The 17,646-nt window shown below is 35.0% G+C and overlaps 1 pseudogene across 1 annotated transcript in view; it reads left to right on the top strand.

Annotated features, from left to right (window-relative positions):
- The window catches only part of LOC143257224 (suppressor of lurcher protein 1-like), an 88,934-nt pseudogene that overhangs the window by 29,610 nt on the left and 41,678 nt on the right, over positions 1 to 17,646 (top strand). Inside the window, exons 2-3 of the transcript XR_013031738.1 lie at positions 15,446 to 15,569; positions 16,019 to 16,103. The product of XR_013031738.1 is annotated as a suppressor of lurcher protein 1-like (transcript). The remainder of the gene's footprint in view (positions 1 to 15,445; positions 15,570 to 16,018; positions 16,104 to 17,646) is intronic.

Genomic DNA, 17,646 nt, shown 5'->3' with positions numbered 1-17,646 from the left:
AATCTGTGGTTCGCGGGTCCGCATCCCCATCGCGCCAAACATGCTCACCCTTTCAGCCGTGGGGGCCTTATAATGTGACGGTCAATCCCACTATTCGTTGGTAAAAGAGTAGCCCAAGAGTTGGCGGTGGGTAGTGATGACTAGTTGCCTTCCATCTAGTCTTACACTGCTAAATTAGGGACGGCTAGCACAGATAGTCCTTAAGTAGCTTTGCGCGAAATAAAAAAAAATAAAAAACAAACATATAAATAAATATAGAGTAACAGACAACATTCATGCTACTGATCTATTCCTGTTAATTATTCAGCCAGACAAGCAAGTTCAAAATAACGAAATGTTTATTGCTAATTTTTTTCGTTATGCGGAAAACTAGATTGTTGTTGCTGTCGAAGACAAGGATCGAACCTCAAATTTCAGATCTTTAACTTATAAACTTACAGCTACTCCACCAGCGACTAATATATAAACAAAATGAGCTTTCAGAAAACCAAAACGAGGCTAACTACGGCAGAACTAGTTATTAGAATGATTTTTATACAGAAATAAAATTCTGATTAGTCAAGAGAAAAAAAAATACTTTGGTAAATCAATAACTGTTTTTCCTCTTCAACTCGATCTGCGCTTTTCTTTATTTTTTTCTCAAGCCTGCCTTATATTATATAACAGAAAATTGATCGTTTCTTTAATAATAGAAGTTATTATTGGTGTTTTCTATAGCAAAGCTGGTAATTTGTTTTAACCCCCTAGCAGCACAGCGATAAATCTGGAGATTTATAACACCAGAAAAGGTTTCGATACCTGTATTGAGCACAGCATGGATAGTCGGTTGGGTAGATTTGTACTTAAGTACAAACATACATTTGTTGTTGTTGTTCGTTTAACTTATTGCAAACTAATACAAATATATTTCTGAAACCGTTCCAAGAAAGAAAACAACTTTTCTTAAATCGTATCAGTAACATTTGTCATTTTGACCATCTGTTTAAAGTAGTTAATGTGTGTGTGTGAACCGTGAATCCGAATATTCGTGGTTCCTGACCCGTTAACGTAAAGTAACCGTGAATACTATTCAGTGAGACGAAGGTAACTCGAGGGTTAGCTGTGAGTGCTTTCGTTTAATGAGCACAACTAGCTCTTCTTGAAGTTTGTGTGAAGGTCTGAAATAAACAAAAACTAGAAGAGAAATTTTCTACATCTTCAGGATAGCGGTGACACAGCGGTACGTCTGCAGGTTTACAACTCTAAAAAACCGGGCTTCAATAGCCGTGGTGAACAGATCATAGATAGCCCATTGTGTAGCTGTATGTCGAACAGCAAACAAACAAACAATCTTTATTATTATTTCTATCAAACTGACCTACGGTTCGAATCCCGTCAGTTTCTAATAATCTCTTAATCCATTTTGAATCCATTTCTCAGATTCCCTTGTTCTAGTTTCTTTCTCTTTTTACCAATTTAGTAAGAGATTTTGTGTTAACGATATAGGCGTAATAATTGATTTTTCGATTACAAATTCGCTGTTTTCTGTTTGAAGATTAAGTAAAATACATTTCTATATTTTTAGTAGTAAATTTATCCTATTCGCCTATATTTGAACTACTTGATAAATCTCATTAGCGCCTTCTCGATCTTTATATCGACATTAAATAAACTTATCATGGATGAAGAAACCGAAATAAGGGCCTATTAGAAAGGTAATTTGGTGATGCAAAAACAGTGTTTCTCCTTGGTGACGCCAGTTGTATATTAACGAAACTTCGAGTCGTATCGACTTTGTTATTTCCACCCTCTATTGGTGATTTTCTATTTTTGTTAAACATATTTTGTTAAATTCATAGACTGCCCCCAGTGTCGCAAGTTCCTGCTGACGAAATCAGTATTGTTTGTTTGTTTTTTTAACGTAATGGAAAACAGATGCTGTCCAATAAACCCATCAGTTGAAGTTATAATGAGGTGTGAGGTTCTGCTACATGCTCAGGTTAAAAATAGGCAAGTTAGTTTTTGTTTCTAAGTTTCAGAAAAACAATTTTGATGCCACGAGACAAGACTAGTCGTGAGTAAATAAGTAAATTGCGATAAATGATAAAACGGGGAGATCTGGTAAAATTTAGAAAATAGAGTATTTCCTACCCAGGATCGGTAGCCTCCTGAAAAATAAGAAAACAATAAAAAGGGAAAAATATAACAAAACTTAACTATCGTGTTAGGAACATGAAAGGAAAAAATACTAGAAGTATAAATTGACATTTAAGGTTGAGGATCCACAGAACTAGAAGGGAATTATGAATACGGTTAGAAGAAAAGGGTTATGAAATCAGAAAGAGGTTAACAGGAAGAATTGGCTGACAATTTTATTGTTGGAATAATGTCAAGACTAAGAGTGAGGGTTAAGTACATTAAAGAAGGTTAGAAGGTTAGCATTTTGATTAAGACTGTACAGGAAGCTAATAAAATTTTTTTTCGAAGATCGAGAGATGAAAGAACCAATAATAAGAGAAGATGTTAAGATATTCCTGACTCCGAGACTGACTTCTTGACCTATTGATGGTGAAAAGTAAGTTTAGAAAATGAAGCACCAGGATCAGAAAATGTTTATCCCATGGCTTTATTTAAACGATGTCAAAAACTGCATATTGCTAGGTCAACAGATAATGGACATTGGATGGTGTTACCTCTATCTTTGAACAAGATAACAAGAGTTGGCCACGAAGTTATGGGCCTTTTGCTATTAGTTCTGCAATGGAAAACATTGTAATACGTCTGATAACAGAAGTCTCTCATAATTACTTTATGAAATGTGAAATCCTGTGCCTAAAACGTGGCCAAATGAACAAAATGGTCGTTAGTTTGAGAAAAGGAACTTTTAAATTCTGCTGGTTTAAGGTTAGCTTCACATTATACAGGTACAAGACTTTAACCAAACTTCGTCCACTCTAGTCTTGTTCTACTTACAGTAAAACCAAAAAGTGTCTTTTCAAATTGAAACATTGCACTCCGTCTGCACGTAATCATTTGGTTGTCTTCACTGGTCAGTCTTATAGGATCGTGTTCTTTTATTTTCGCGAAAACTTGCTTAGCGATGGATTCAATTTATTATTTCTTTCGTAGCAAGGATGTGAAAAGTTATGAACGTTAAGGGTTAAATCTAAAATATTTTAATGTAGAAAAATATTTCAAGATAAGAATTAATTTGTTTGTTGTTACGTACAAGTCTGTATAGTGGGCTACCCGTACTGTGCCCACCGACCCCCAATTTTGTCACACAGTAAAAGTTACCTGAAAGAGAGCTAACCTGCTTAACTTTGACATAACATTAAAACTTTCAGTTTATTCGGCGGCAAATTACACCATATACGGTTAACAACTTTGTTTAAGTTCACAAAATTCATTCAATTTCAAAGTTGTGTTAATCTTTTCGACGTGTAATAAATTATAGTTGTTTACACTCTGTAAGCCTTATTTGTTAACAAACTATATTTTTTCATAGTCCTGTAACCCTAATTTGTTAACAAAATACATTTGTTCACAGTTCTGTAAGCCTAGTTAGTTAAAAAACAAAGCAAGTATATTTGTTCCCAATTCTATAAGGCTAATTAATTAACAAACTATATTTATTCACAGTTCTATAAGACTAATTAGTTAACAAACTGTAATTTTCACAGTTTTATAAGCCTAGTTAATTAATAAACTCTATTTGTTCATAGTTCTGTAAGCCTAATTAGTTAAAAACTACATTTGTTTATAGCTCTGTAAGCTTGGTTAATTAACAAACTGTATCTGTTCACAGCCCGTGATTGGCTGATAATGTTGAATCAACAGCTCAATTCTTCGGTCAAATCCACTTGCTTTTGATGTTTTTCATCTTGGAACATCTATAGAAACAAAACGTAACTTAAAAGATAAACTACTTTACATTGGACATGAAACTCTGAGCGAATTCTATTTGACATTTCATTCAAACCTAGAACTGGCTAAGTCCTCATTGACGTATGTTAATATTTCTTTTATTCATGGTTCTTATTAGCTGCCCCCTTCAGTGATACATCTTTAAGTTTGAAGGCTTATAACACTAAATACCGGGTTTCGTTACTCGTGATGGGCAGAATTCAGACAGCACATTGTATAACTTTGTGCTTAACTAACCAGCCAACAAACAGATTCTTGTCTGCCTCTTAAGCAATTTTTTTATATAGATACAAGTCAGAAGCGCAGAAGATTATTTTAGGTCAAGTGGTTAAATCGGTCAGCTCGCAATCTGTTGGTCTCAAGTTCGAATCCGCGTAACCGAAAACGCTCGCCCTTTCAGCCGTGAAGGTGTTATAATTTCATGGTCAATGCCATTGTTCGTTGATAAAAGAGTTGCCTAAAAGTTGACAGTGGGTCGGTGTTGACTAGCTGCCTTCCTTCTAGTCTATCATTAGTGCATTATGTCCTCGAGTAGCTTTGTAAGAAATTCAAAACAAGCCAAGAGTCGGTCTAGACATGTTTATTTTTCTTAAGTTTTACCCATGGATCAATAGTTTCAACGTATTTAGATTCTTTAGAACTATTACTAATCATTATAAACTATAAACACGAAGATCAAGAAATATAAACAAGGAAAACATAAACAATGCTATTTATGCGTCCTCAGTCAACCAGTACAATGGAACCTTCACCGGGTGCGAAGTGAATAATTCTGTGATATGCGTTCACGTAAGTAAAGTATTTCATTTCTCTGTTGTCTACCTACAAGTCGAATGTCCTCGTTATTTGCTAAGGGGCACTGTTCGTAGCAGTTAGCAATGAAGAACTGGTGGATTAGTTGTTTTCACTGCAACACGTGGAAAACGTATGTTGTAATCAGTGCACCGACTAGCTTCGATATTTCATTTTGACCAGAGTAAACCAATAACATTTCCATCCATTTAGGATTCTGTGAAACCATGGACTCTAAAGACTGTTTTTAGGTGGACGGCTGGATAGCATTTACTTTGATGTTTTACTGGTAATCTGAATTATGAGAGACAAGGAAAACAGTTTTTACAAAATGTTCTGGTATTGGTGTATTCGTCCGTAGATGTCATGTCTAGCTGTCCAATTTACTGTTTTAACACACTGGTTAAATATACTTTATGTTAATATTAAATAAATCTATTTATAAAGGTTGTACCTATATTCAGCGCACGAAAATCGATAAATTATATGGCCTCGAGAGAAGAAGTTAGAATCTGAGAGACGCAAACTCTCGTGCGGAGAAAAAAAAATTAACATAACGCGAATATCTGGTTCCCATGTCGCTCATATTCTGTTGACGTGTTGTCACCAGTTTGTACGATCGTCGATCGCTTGAAAAAACGGGAATTTGAAATGACTAGTGAATTTACTTAAGGTTATAATATGTTATGGCTAAAATGAAAAGGAAATACGTTCAGATTGGTGGTTTAAGAACCATAAGAACCTCGGATTATATGCTACTACTCCACTAGATGGCGTGGAATAGATATCTCTTAGCCTGCATATTTCCTTTTCAACATTCTATTTTCTTATAAGATAGCGAAACGGAAAAAAAAATTACAGATTAGGATAAGAGTCTAGTTTCATATTGTCAGTAATATTTAACAAGTATTATGTACCTTCAATGTGATGTAATAAATAATACACTCGTCGAATATCATGTGCACGTACTACATACCAGGTTTTGTGTTTCTCCATTTTGCATACAATTACATGGCACGTGTTCTTTTCATGGGATATGAAAAGTCTTCAACGGTATTTATTTTTAGTCCTTTGAGTTAATAAACTGCAGCGGAATTTTAATAATCTTGAAATGCTTTAATTACAATCGTTAGAGTAAAACCAAAATCACACAAACAGGTATGTTGATAGTCTTGAAATGCTTTTATTACAATCGTTAGAGTAAAACCAAAACTACACTAACAGGTATGTTAATAGTTTTGAAATACACTGTGTTTTTTGTTAAGCACAAAGCTACACTACGAATTGGATATCTGTACTGTGCCTAGCAGGGGTAATGAGCCCCAATTATTTGGGGATTTGTAGTACATATTTTATTCACTCAGTGCACTTTGGAAAATTCTTATTGGATGACTGTGTTTAGAAAGGAGCCAATCCTGGTATATAAATTCAGTTTTAGTATCAATGAGTTTAAGCGAAGAACCTCGGCGTCAAAACTGGGAACAGTGTCTCAAGATTTTGGCCCGGCATGGCCAAACGTGTTAAGGCGTGCGACTCTTAATCTGAGGGTCGCGGGTTCGCATCCCCATCGCGCCAAACATGCTCGCCCTTTCAGCCGTGAGGCCGTTATAATGTGACGGTCAATTCCACTATTCGTTGGTAAAAGAGTAGCCCAGGAGTCGGCGGTGGGTGGTGATGACTAACTTAGTTGCCTTCCCTCTAGTCTTACACTAATAAATTAGGGACGGCTAGCACAGATAGCCCTTAAGTAACTTTCTGCGAAATTCAAAAACAAAACAAACAGTCTTAAGATTTAGTTTTTGTCTTTTTTTATGCTTTGTTCAAACTGAAAAATTCCTCATGGTCAAATAACTTTTATTTGTTTACGTTTATTAAATCTTTCGGAGACGATAAGTAACAGAAGTTTTAGGGAAACAGTTAGTCCAATAAGTGACTTTTATGTTTCTCCCTTACCCTCCTGTTATTCTCTCAGATTATGAGACTCCTGTCGAACACGGCGAATAATTAATATTCATAATTAAACAAACAAACTTGAAGATATTTTGTAATAATAGCAAAAACATCCAGTTTTTTATTACCATTAAAACGGTCATACGAAACACTCGCGTCGCGTAACGAGAAATTTAGCATTTATTAAAAATATACAGGCCCTGCATGGCCAGGTGGGTAATCCTAGGGTCGCGGGTTCGAATCCCGGTTGCACCAAACATGCTCGCCTTTCATCCTTGGGGGCGTTATAATGTTACGGTCAATCCCACTATTCGATGGTAAAAGAGTAGCCCAAGAGTTGACGGTGGGTGGTGAAGACTAGCTGCCTTCCCTCTAATCTTACACTTCTAAAGTTGGGATGGCTAGCGCAAATAGCGCTTGTGTAGCTCTTCGCACAATTGAAAAAAAAACAAAAACAAAAATATATAGCCATTTTTAACACGTGTGTTTCACTATCGCTGAGCCACGCCCAGCTATCTGCTGTCAACAAAGAGAAGAATCGAACCCCTGATTGTAACGGTATAAATCAGTAGACTTACTGCTGTGCAAGCGGGGAAATTTTTTAACGCGAATCAACCCTTTTCTCCTTTTATGGAAATTATTATCTATTCTCCATCTGTTTCGGGTTTCAGATTTAAAGTATTCAAGCATTAAAAGACCAGTGGTTATAAAAGATGACCGTAAACTGCTGTCAGTCGTTCTATGAATATAAGGAAAACGGAAGTTGGTAACAATTAATAGATTTATATTTAACATAATATACATCAGTGATGTCCAATATTTTCTATTTATTTGGAAAATTATTTGAGCAATTTTACATGAAATTACTTCTGGTGAGATTTTTTATTTTAGGACATTATTAATTTTTGGTAAAAACAAAGAAACTACTTCATACTAAACCATTCTTCTGTGAGTTGAAATTGCCAATAAATTAGTGATTTAGTCTACGGTGTAAAATCATAAATGATTTTCTGAAATATTTCCTTCTTAGCTCATTTATTCGGCTTATTTTTCTTTTTAGTTTCGAGACGTACTAATTTTGCTAGAAGTTAATCACCAGGGGTAAAATATCTGAAAAATATTTAAAAATTAGGTCATATATTTTCTGTTATTCTTGTTCTTGACAATGAGCTATCTGCGTTGGACCGACTGCAGGAATGAAATATCGAATTTTAGCTTTATAAGCTCACGAGCTTGTCTCGAGATGGGAAGGATATGTTTCAGAATAGAGTAGCAAGAAAAACAAAAATTAGTGTCTACGTAGTGTACGGGATTTTATTTTTCTGTCGGAAATCAAGTTTAATTTGTATCGGTTTCTAGTGTCGAAGCTACTAAAAGTGAGGACTGGTTGATTTCCTATAGGACTGAGTGAAACAAAGTATAGAACACCCATACTCAGATACAATGGAAACCGTAACATATCTTAGTCTTAACAGCTTACGGGATGAATTTTATTTTCGTTACATTTGTCTCATCCTATATGATGATTATCCATCTTTTATTTCAGTTTCCAAATATTATTCACTGTTTGTCGTTTCGTTTATAGTCTTCTGGGACACCACAGTTTGAAATTACGAAGCTCGCGAATTATAATTTTATATATTTTTTTTTTAATTATTTTAATTTATAAGTTAGCAAATGCGACTATTGTTACGAAGTTTGTTTTTGCTATTCGAAATAAATGTTTTGTTTACTCTAAATACTATTTCAAGTTAGCTGTATTAGTTTTATGACTGTTCCCATTTATTGTTTTTTTTTTATTGCGCACAAAACTACACGAGGGTTATCTACGCTGGCTGTCCATAATTTAGCAGTGTAGAGGGAAAACAGCTAGTCATCACCACCCACCGTCAACAACTCTTTTACCAACGAATAGTGGTATTGACCGAACTATATAACGCCCCCACGGCTGAAAGAGCGTGCGTGTTTTGTGTGACGGTGAGTCGAACGTCCTAACCACCTGACCATGGTAGGCCTGCGTGTGTCAGAACTATATTTCGTTATTGTTTGGAGCTTCATAGGTGCCTTTTAACCCCTTTTGATTTGACCGATGTACTTCGGACGTTCTACATGTTTCAAAAAATATTTGCCCGAGTTAATTTGAGTAAACTGTTTTTTTCTCGCCGTGTTTTTCATGTATATATCAGGCTATACAAGAACGTTTATTTCGTTAATGTATAAGTATAGGCTAAGAAAAAGCGAAATACAAAAAAAAACCTCATTTATTTATTTCATTATAAAACGACAACAACATTATTAAATATAACTTCAATATTTCTATATTTTTCTCTAATGTTACTAAACATACAGGTTTTAAAGTTTTCTTTACCTTTCTGATGCCTCACGATGGGACTTGACAGTTTGTAACGAAACAAATTCTGTGTGATAACTGCAACCTCACCCAATCCACCCATATACACAATAAGAGGTGGTAGAGAACACATTGTGTCTAACTTTATCCACCCATATACACGATAAGAGGTGGAGGAGAACACATTGTGTCTAACTTTATCCACCCATATACACGATAAGAGGTGGTAGAGAACACATTGTGTCTAACTTTATTTTCTTCTTTTAATGAGTGTGTTGTAAAAGTGACATTCGATTATTACAAATCGACTTAGCGGTGAGTTCTGTTGATAGATGTCATTCTTCTAGTCTAACAATTTAAAATTAGAGAAGGCTAGCTCATATTACACTCGTGTAGCTTTGCACGAATATCTGAATCAAAACAAATCTATCTTCTTGTTTTTCTTGTAGTTATACAATCAAGTTATTGACGGAAAACTAAATGTTATTAATACGATCTTTAACGTTGAGTTACCAGTAGAATTCGCTCTATTAAACAAACAGTAGAAAATATATTTAGTTAGTTACTTGTCATATGTAGGATTGTCTACCTGTTGTTAGCAGGAACTGTATGAACAAGTTTCGATAAAATATGGTAACGGAATTCAGATGGACCACCTAAAGAGAGTCTATATGGGTTTGCAGGAACTGTACTAATTTGAATGCCATTTTCACTTAACCATCTTAATGACGCAAATAAGGGCTTATTTGAAGGACTGATTGGGAGCAAAATACGTGAAGCCGATGTCGAACGAACGTGACGTTAAATGCCCCGCGTGCACGTGATTTTTCTACTTATTATTTAAATCATTTTGCCATCACGACCTACTAAAATGTGATAAGTACAACACTTCATATTATATAATATTCACAGTTTTCTCTTTTCCACTAATACGGTGTACTTAATCGTTTCAAACTGATCTGGTTTCAGTGATTGAAGTACAGCTGGCTCGTTAGGAGATTGATAGGAAATCCGAACTGGTGGGCGGCTGTATGTTGCAAAATGAAATTCATCACTACCATGTGTAACTAATACAAACACCTCTAACAACTTCCACTGGCCACATAACAAGCGCAGGTTTAATGAAATAAAGCGATTCTTCGTAAAGTCAGAATTGAGAAGCCTAGAAGGTGATCAGATTGGCAGACTTTGTTTATTTTCACAAGAAATTTAGACCAATAACTTCTCCAAAGCATAACTGAACCCACAAAGGTATTTTAAAACTTATACGTGATCAGGGCCTGTAATTGTAGCTGTAACTTTACACACATACAAGATTGATAAATGTAGTTGTGAACTTGTACATTTGCAGGGCCTGTAATTGTAGATGTAACGTCGTGCACGTGCAGGGATTGTAAGTGTAATAACTAGCTAATCAACAATAAATATTATAAATAAGTAAATAAAAGATAGCGTCGAAATAATGGGTCTGAGTGTGGCACATTTGTATTTATTTGACGCTCATATTTTTGATGTAGAACATTCATATTACCTTTCATATATGTGCTCCCTAAATAAGGTGTAATATATCATTTAGTTATAGTTACTTTCATTAAAACTATTCGTTCTATTCTTTAATTTATCGAATCTCATCACGTTTTAGTTTACTTTTTTAGTATTATACTTTCATTATAGAGGTAATTTTGCATTATTAATATGATATATAAAATGAGGACTAACCTAAATCTTTTTAAGCTGGCCAAATCTTATTAGATAATAGTGGGATTATGACCGAAAATACCGAACTAATGAAACAGAACGTTCTAATCTTTATAAGTGGAAACATAAAACCTGATGGTCAGGTTAATATCTAATTTGTTCTTGACGTATCTTATTCTCACTAAAAGATAATATTTAACTGTCTATTTTTGTGTTCATATTTCTAATGTTGAACATTTTTAATATTCCTTATATAATGTTCTGAGAAAAAACGCAGAAAATGTTCCCCAGTTCGATACTCGTGGTGGGCAGAACACAGATAGCTCATTATACAGCTTTGTGCGTGACTTCAAATAAACAAAGCGCAGAAAAAAATTCAGTGGCGTACCGTTTGTCCGATGAAGTGTTAAAAACCATAAGTTTGAGGATGTAGCTTGTCCGTCCCGACTTAATCTCTCTTCCCCCGAATGAACAACGACTGGTTTTATTTAACCAGCCTTCCCACGTATGAGACAGAAGAACCTTCGTGTTTCAGTAATAGATATCGATTCAGTTTTACGTGTCGTATCACAAACTGGCACAACATAATATTAAGGATTCATCGTCTACAAAAATAACACAAGTTATATTAGTCGTTAAATCAACCAATATTATGTTCACTGAATAGTAAGCTACTCGGAAATCTGTCGTTATTGTTCACTCAACCGGTCAGCTGTGGTTGATAAGGTCTGTAATAGGTAAGCATGCAGATTTCTATACACGTGCAGGGTAAATGTAATCTTATACATGTGCTGGGCTTAAAGCGTAGGTTTGAATGACCAAGGTACGTTCCAACTTAAAACAAACTGTGTCTCGCTTCTGCTGCTATAAATACTATTCACTATATTTTATACAATACTCTGATTACAACTACAGAAATGGGAGTTTTAGCATTACAAGATGTTTTAGCTGTCGTACAACTTTTTAATAATAGCTCTAAAAATGGAGATTGTTTGTTTGTTTTGGAATTTCGCACAAAGCTACTCGAGGGCTATCTGTGCTAGCCGTCCCTAATTTAGCAGTGTAAGACTAGAGGGAAGGCAGCTCGTCATCACCACTCATCGCCAACTCTTGGACTACTCTTTTACCAACTAATAGTGGGATTGACAGTCACATTATAACGCCCCCACGGCTGGGAGGACGAGCATGTTTGGCGTGACGCGGGCGCGAACCCGCGACTCTCGGAGTACGAGTCGCACGCCTTACGCGCTAGGCCATGCCAGGCCCAAAAATGGAGATTTAAAATAAAATGATCCCATTCTGTAAGATTGCGACAGTGATAAAATTCAGGGTTCGACTCTCCGCTGTGAAGATATCGTATATGAGCTCATTATGAAAGTTTATGCTAAACAACAACATAATTCATTCGACCTTTCATAGTTCTAGCAGTGTGGATATAGGAGGATATACATAGCGTATATTGAGACCTAGATGGCGGCCAGTTGGACGCTGGTTATACTGTGTTTTATCTTTCATGGTTCTCAGGGTACAAACATCCAACAACATGATATAAGCTGTATTTGTTAAAGAATTACAGAGCATTTATTATTGTCGTGTCAACAGAAAAAAAAAATGTTAATAGCTTGTTTGGATCCTATTGATTTCTGAAGCAGTGGATTCATGGTTCATATTCCATTATCGTGTAATTTCGCTAAAAGGTTTAGGGTAGAATAGCAGTTAAATCGTACTATTCAACAAGGATAGCCCAAGAGTTGACTGTGGGTGCTATTAAACTAGTAGTCCTTTCTGTAATTTATCAGCTCAAAAATTGTAGATGGCTAGCGCAGATAGTCCCCGCGTAGCTTTGCACGCATATTTAAAACAAATAAAGAATTAACAACAAAAATGTTTCAAAACGCTGTTCGTATTCCTGATGCTTTTATTTTCTTCTTCTTTGGTTTGGTTTTTGAATTTCGCACAAAGCTACACGAGGGCTATCTGCGCTAGTCGTCCTTCATTTAGCAGTGTAAGACTAGAGGGAAAGCAGCTAGTCATCACCACCCACTGCCAACTCTTGGGCTACTCTTTTACCAACGAATAGTGTGATTGACCGTCACATTATAACGCCCCCATGGCCGAAAGGACGAGCACGTTTGGTGCGACGGGGATTTTCTTGTTGCTCTGTGTAACTTCTCCAATTTCCTTCCCACTCCAATCTTTCCTTTTCCACCCCTTAATTTATATCAACTTGTTTCTGCCCAACTTTCGGTAATTGATGTTACAAAATTATTTTTTTCTTCTTTACCATTTCATTTAACTGCGTGGGTATAACTTTACAGCAACGGTAAAAACTTGTACTTCTTAACCATTCCGTACAGTTTCATGAGCGTTTCGGATAGAAACGAGGATGAGTGTTAACCTTTCTTGCTGTTCTCTTCCTGTTTATTGTTTCCATGATCTTAGTGAGGCAGACTAGAGTTTGAACTACATGTTACAGACGTTGTGTTCCGTCGCTGAAAACATAACCGTCCACGTCAAGGTAAGTACTCTTGACACCAGGATACAGTGGTATCACGTGACACCGGTTACTATGGGAAAAAAACGTATATAGAGAGATGATAAGAATAACGGATGTAAACAAGTAGATAGATAAGCTGAGATATAAAAATAGTCAGAAATAGGTAATCAGACAGAGATAGATCGATAAATATGTGATAGAGATAGATAGAAATAGATAGACAAAGACGGATAGATAAGCAAACGGAGATCTTGATAGATAGACAGAGAGACAGATATACAAACAGATATTTAGATAGGCAGACAAAGATAGACAGACAGACAGAGATACAAGTAGACAGACATTTAAATAGGTAGACAGAGATAGACAGACAAACAGAAATACAGATAGACAGACAGAGATTTAGATAGGTAAACAGATAGAGATACAAATAAACAGAGATTTAAATAAGTAAACAGAAATAGACAGACGGAAATACATATAGACATAGACACACAGGTAAGTAAATAGATAAATGACAGTTAACTAGAACCTTGTGTTTCTACCAACTGAATAGATTTTTCATCTCGCATTACTAACATTTCTATCACGTTTAGTGATGGTCGCATCTAGGTGAAATGGTTTTAGAAAAGCTGTTTTGCTTATAAACATCACAGTTGACCGTAATGACTCTGTAACTCTACAACCTTAGCATAATACCACCAGCAAGTTTTCCTAAAGCCGGCACTGCATCGATTATTGATGACGAGCGAAGTACTTATCATTCTTTACCACAATGCCTTGCGACGGCACACTGTGAAATCACTAAGGGAATATTGGTTTATCGTATAAATTTGGCATTTTCACACAAAGGGTGACACATGGACCAAGTGGCCAGTTCAACAGCTCCGAGGAGCAAGACGGAGATTTCTCTAATATGGAGCTGTTAAACGGGGTGAGGGTGGGTGGAAGAACAAAATGTCAACACCACCTTTCGTCTACACAGCTACTCCTCGGCGAATAACGTTACTGGCTGCCACTTTTATTAACGCACCCACAGCTGAAGGTACGTTTAACGTGATATTGCAAGTTCGAATCTTGGACCTTTCGATGAGCACCTAGACACGTTAACTATGATATCACGTTTCTAGAGGAGTAAATTAATGCATGTTTTAGCTTGTAAGACGAACTAAACATTTTTTTCTAAACTCTACACTTCGTGAAACTGGACTAACATTTTATATGTTTTGTCTAAATTAGGCCTAACCTTGTGTGTGTGTATATATATTAATTTTTCCACCTTGTAGAATAGGCCTAAAGTTTTATACGTATTAATGTATCCACCTTTTGGAACAATCTTCTGGCGTCATATCAGACATCATGAAGTTAAAATGGGAAAGTTGACGTTTCAGAGCTGATGAGTAGTTATATTTCAGTTGCGATTGTGTTTTCTTATAGCAAAGCCACATCGAGCTATCTGCTGAACCCACCGAGGTGAATCGAACCCCTGATTTTAGCGTTATAAATCCATAGACTTACTGCTGTACTAGCGTGGGGCGTTTTAGTAGCACTAATAGTAATATAAAACTGTATCAATTTCAGTTAAAACATACCATATACTTTTTACAATTTCCAATTTTTGTGGTGTTGATGCGCCACTTAATATAAGTTTACCAGGTCATTTCAGGGGGACTACCCCCCTCATGATGGCTAACTTACTGACATAAATACGTATATGCATAAAAGTGTGATTTTTAATACGAAATTTACTAAAACCTTTTCATTAATAGTTTTATAGCGGAATTTAACTGTTAAAATGATACCTGTAAAATACTCCAAAACGCTGAGCGCAATTTATTTTTACGGAAGTGGGATGTGAACCTTGGATTCACAGTTCAACACACTAACTTTCGTTCCTTATCTTTAAAAACTGTCGATAAAAATCGACTTTATCTCATTATTGAGCTACAGTTAAAACATACATTTATTTCTTGGAAGGCTCTGTTAAAGCCCATGTTTATTTTCAGAACAAAATATTTAATTTTCTCTTTATTTCTTTATCACTTTATCACGAGACCATGGCTAACCTTTTCACGCGTTGATTTTTAATAATCTGAGATCGTCTCTCTGGGTTAATGAACAGGAACTTAAGAAATCCCTGACACCTTATATTTTTTATTTCATATTTTATATATCGAATAAAATTGGTTTAATGTATGCAAATCATAATGTGAAACAGATTTCTTTTGTGTGTGTGTTCATTAATTTAACAGGGATTGCATAAAGATGGGATTGGAAGTTTTAATACAGAGGAGATTCTTTGGATGCTAAATTCAAGGTTAATTATACAGTGTCTGGTTGTTCCAAACCAAGATCATGGAAATTCGAAAAAAACAGGTTGGTGACATATCTTATCTTCTAAACAGCTTAGAATAAAATACACTCATTTAACACTTGATCTGATGAAAAGAAATGTTTTCAAATTGAAAACAAAAAAATATCTAAATCTATATATAAAACTGAAAACAAAACTTTGTAAAACAAAACCATTCAGATCTATATAAAACTGAAAACAAAACCTTGGAGAACTGTATATAAAACTGAAATACACCGCTAGAAATAGAAACGTATTTAAAGTAATTTTGTGCTGAAAAAGTTTCCGTCTGCCACGTATCTATTAGTCCCCTTTTGAGTCATTAATATAAAAAAATATACGAAATCTAAGTTGAAGCTCTTCTTATACAAAGCTATGAGGTGTTGTAAAAGTCTTACTTATATATAAATATATACCATAATCCTCAGTTTACTGAGTGAGAAAAAATTATTTTCCTATTATTCTTTTTCAGTTCATATCACAATCAGTGTTGTTCTTCACCAAAATGCTAAGCCTACTTTCTTCCAGATCTACTCTCGTTTCGGCTGTCTCCGCAGGTAAAATACAGTTGTTTTGCCCTAATCTTAAACATTTTTATATGAAAATAAAATAAAGTGCTAAGCCTACTTTCAGCTGGTCTACTTCCTTTTACCTGTCTTTGCAGTTTTGCTCTAGTTTTTCATAGAAAGTTCGATTCGCTCCCTCGGTGGGTTCAGCAGATCGCCCGATGTGGCTTGGCTATAAGAAAAACACAGTGTTAAGCCTACCCTCTGTTCAGATTATTTCATTTAACAATTTTTTGTAAATAAAATACTTGATTTTATTAATCTTAAATAATCCTATAAGAAAGGAACGGAAATTCTAAGTTTATTCTTTCTTCGATATACTTTCGTTCCGGCTGTATTTGAAGGTAAATCACAATATTTGGTTCTAAACATGAAAATTTTGGTATCATAAGATAAAACTTAAAATATGTAAAATCTGAATTCTGATCATTTTAAGGTACGAAAACATCTATCAAGTGTTTCAAGTTTTCCAAAATTCAGTACTAAATTAACAAAAACAGAAACGAAAAGGAAGAACGCCATCTATGGCAGAAGTTAGTGAAGTTCTAAACAGCTTCTCAAAGTTTAAAACTTCCACAAAATTTAACTCACCGACCTTTGTTTCAGTTCCTTTTGTCTAACCATTATCATTTACCAGAATGTAGATCAATTTAACTTAAATAAATAGTGTGTGATGCTTTTAAGGGTTTCTAACATTAAAAGAAAAATTCGGAACAAATATACGTTTTAAAGGCGGAGAAAAATTAGAGGGTTGTTAGTTCAGGCCTAAGAAATTAATCTTTTATAATTTTTGAGGTTATATTTTAATTTTCAGAGTTTTTAATTGTTTTTTTTAATCAAGCTCAAAACTATGATTTTAGCGTGAAAAGCTAAAACGTATTTTACGTTTTACTCAGATTTACTGCTGAGCCACAAGGGGGCCACCAGAGTAAACCCACATTATATAGGATTTTTAAAAAAATGCAGTATACTGATTTATTTTCTAGAATCATCCATCTTACAAACTCTTTAAGGTATTTTTCACAGATATGTAGCAGTTCCTAGGAATTTCTCCCTTTATTATAAATTTGGCTTCAGATATGCTTAAAATTATCAAGGGTAAGTTCAACAGATAGGAAAGAAACCCTTACCTAAGAAGTTGTGTGTAAGACCGTTAAAATCACTTTGGTCAGAGAAGAATTTCTTAAGGTCAGTGATAATGTCGGAAATTACTTTTGCTTTGAGATTAAGGAATACTCTGGAATTTTGTTTGCATAATTCGAGGAATAGTCAAGGATTATGTTTGCTTTGAGATTAAGGAATACTCTGGAATTTTGTTTGCATAATTCGAGGAATAGTCAAGGATTATATTTGCTTTGAGATTAAGGAATACTCTGGAATTTTGTTTGCATAATTCGAGGAATAGTCAAGGATTATGTTTGCTTTGAGATTAAGGAATACTCTGGAATTTTGTTTGTATAATTCGAGGAATAGTCAAGGATTATATTTGCTTTGAGATTAAGGAATACTCTGGAATTTTGTTTGCATAATTCGA

Source organism: Tachypleus tridentatus, chromosome 7 (assembly GCF_004210375.1).
Source record: "Tachypleus tridentatus isolate NWPU-2018 chromosome 7, ASM421037v1, whole genome shotgun sequence".
Taxonomy (NCBI): Eukaryota; Metazoa; Arthropoda; class Merostomata; order Xiphosura; family Limulidae; genus Tachypleus; species Tachypleus tridentatus.
This window is presented reverse-complemented; position numbering and strand designations above follow the sequence as displayed.